This window comes from Oryctolagus cuniculus, chromosome X (assembly GCF_964237555.1).
Source record: "Oryctolagus cuniculus chromosome X, mOryCun1.1, whole genome shotgun sequence".
Classification (NCBI taxonomy): domain Eukaryota; kingdom Metazoa; phylum Chordata; class Mammalia; order Lagomorpha; family Leporidae; genus Oryctolagus; species Oryctolagus cuniculus.
In genome coordinates this window covers 64064209-64067190 of record NC_091453.1, presented here as the reverse complement: position 1 = coordinate 64067190, position 2982 = coordinate 64064209, and the positions used below count along the sequence as shown (strand labels likewise).

At 35.5% G+C, this 2982-nt stretch overlaps 1 pseudogene; it reads left to right on the top strand.

Annotated features, from left to right (window-relative positions):
- The first annotated feature begins 434 nt into the window (after positions 1–434).
- On the top strand, positions 435–1160 carry LOC100352542 (F-actin-capping protein subunit alpha-1 pseudogene; annotated as a pseudogene).
- Positions 1161–2982: the final 1822 nt, after the last annotated feature.

The window sequence follows — 2982 nt, the reverse complement described above, 5'->3', positions numbered from 1 at the left end:
TGAGCAAAGTAGTGTATAGTTATAGATATGGGAACATACCAGTAAAGATTTTTGCAGGCTAAAAAATGGAGAGAAAAAGGAATAAAAAATTTGAGAAGTGTGGATCACTATCAAGGACAAAAATGTGTGATGTGTTACAGAGGGATAGGATAGAGAGAACTGAGGAGAAAAATACTCAAGGAAATTATGACAACAAACTATCAAATTTACCAAAAACAATCATGTACACATGCAGGAGAGTCAATGTACTTCATGTTAGCTAATGCCGTGGTAGCCGCCAAAAGAGCCATCCTAGTAAAAATACTGAAGCTCAAAAGCAAAGACAAAATTTTGAAAGCAGCAGCAGCAGAACAAAAGCAATATAACATGTACAAGGTAACTCCAATAAAATTAACAGATGAGTTCTCAGCAGAAACAAGGGAGACCGAAAGGTAATGGGGAAAAATTTCAAAGTGATAAAAAGCCAGTATAAGATGGATCAGTTCATGCCTGTGAAGACAGAAGCATATGAAGGTCAAGTTTTAATGACAGAGCACAGTGACTTGGTTAATAACAGATGTTTAGATCCAAGAAACAAAATTCCCCTTAAGTCTGATTACTTATCGAAAGAAACTTATGATCCACAGCCAAAGGAAGTAGATGGAGGCTTGAATTCTTGCAGAGAATCCTGTAATGGTGCTTTAAGAGCCTATGTGAAATAGCATTATTCCATCGACTTCTGTACTGTGTAAGCTCAAACTACGGATGGGCAACAGATTATTATTGCGTGTATTGAAGGCACCAGATTCAGCCTAAAAACTTCTGGAATCATCATTGGAGATCAGAGTGGAAATTCACCATCATACCACCTACAGGCCAAATGGTTGGGAGTGCTAAAGATTCAGATTCATCATTACAAAGATGGCAATGTTCAGTTCGTTGGTCATAAAGATATACAAGACTCCATAACTATGTTGAATGAATTACAAACTGTCAAGTGGTTTATTAAAATCATAGATAATGCAGAAAATGAGTATCAGACAACAATCAGTGAAAACTATAAAACCATTTCTGACATCACACTCAAGACTTTGCTCCCGCAGCTCCCATCTCTCTGCACCAAAAGAGAATGGAACAAGATACTTAGCTACAAGATTGAAAAAGAAATGCACAATGTTTAAAGGCTTACTTCAGTGTGTGGAATGAAAAGAATTCAACAAGTGGTCATATGACAAGTGATTTATAAACACGACTGATATTTCGCTAGGCTTTCAAAGTTAACAGGATTTGAAGTACTGTTGAACCTATAGAATTGTCTTGATTTCTTTTGTGTTCTCTGTCTTTTAATTTTCTGTTATCACTCTATCTACTTGTAAATCTTGTTCCACTACATTTAATGTTGGAGAGAGAAACCTATCCTAAAGTCATTTTATTGTTTATAAAATTGTCTTAGCCATGAAGTCCTGTTGATGATTTAGACAGATAATATATTCAGTACTTTTTTTAACCCCTGTACTTCAAAGCACTTCTGATATTTTGGTGTTTTTTAAAATTTATTTATTTATTTGAAAGTCAGAGTTACACACAGAGAGAAGGAGAGGCAGAGAAAGAGAGAGAGGTCTTCCATTTACTGGTTCACTCCCCAACTGCCCGCAATGGCTGGAGTTTTGCTGATCCAAAGCCAGGAACCAGGAGCCAGGAGCTTCCTCCGGGACTCCCATGTGGGTGCAGGGGCCCAAGCACTTGGGCCATCCTCTACTGCTTTCCCAAGCTGCAGCAGAAAGCTGGATCAGAAGTGGAGCAGCTGGGACTCAAACTGGTGCCCATATGGGATGCCAGCACTGCAGGCGGCAGCTTTACCTGCTACGCCACAGTGCCAGCCCTTCCGTGGTTTTTACTGATTTACCAAAAGCTAGATTTACCTAAAGAAGCTATGCTACAAACTATAGTTAAATGGAAGATACATTCATAGTTCGCCTTCTGACTGATTTGATCATTTATAGCATCTTATAATGGTAGTTTGCAAAAGTTTTAATTGGAGTTTTTCAGGTCTTTCTGAGGGACAAAGAAGGTTTTCTCGAAATTCCATTATAGCCAGTATCTCTGGGGAATTTGTTTTTAAATCCAAAGACTTGAACCACATTCTCTGCACATAAACTTGTTTCCTTCCCTCATTGTCTCCTTTACATCTAGTATCATTGTAGTTATAGACATCTGCATTTTTCAGACAGTTTATCCATTTATGTATTTTTTATAATTCAAGAACTGTTGAACTTCTGTGGATATAATAAAGTATAAAACTTGAAAAATTCAGATGTTGAAGGAATAGAAGTTATCTTATGGTTTAATACTTTGTAGTAAGATTGTACTATCAGCAAATGAATCAACTATGTAATTCACAAATATGAAAAATGAACCAAAGTGAAAAGGATAACTTCCTGGAAGTATCTTTCTACTGTAATGTGTTATTTAAAGTAATACTGATAATTTCTTCCATATAAGATGCAATATTCCTTTCAAATTATTTTTATCCAGTCCTGTCTACTAAGAATTCAGATGTAACTGAGATATAGCAAACTTTCAAAGGAATATTGGCAGATATGTGTGTGATCTCAGAATACACAGGTTACATAGATACGATATGACAACTGATAATAGTTGATTTATTTACATTGTTCACACTTCTATAATGAGGCCTTAAGGGAAGGTTAGGGTTTTTTATTTTTATTTTTTTAAGAAACCAAGTAGTGTCTTCATATCTGCCTTTAAATTCATGTAAACAAAGAAGGGTGTTTTTGATTCAGTGTTGTTTTTTGCTCAGAAATATAGTCAAGCATAAGTTTATTTCCAAGTAACACATTGAGCTGTGTAAACATTTTTGTTTATTTCAAATAAGAGATATTTGTAATTTGAGTTATTCATACTACCCATCCATACCACACTATCTTCTGTATCAGGTAGTCCAATATAAATATACCTGTTTCGTTATAAAAGCAAAATCAA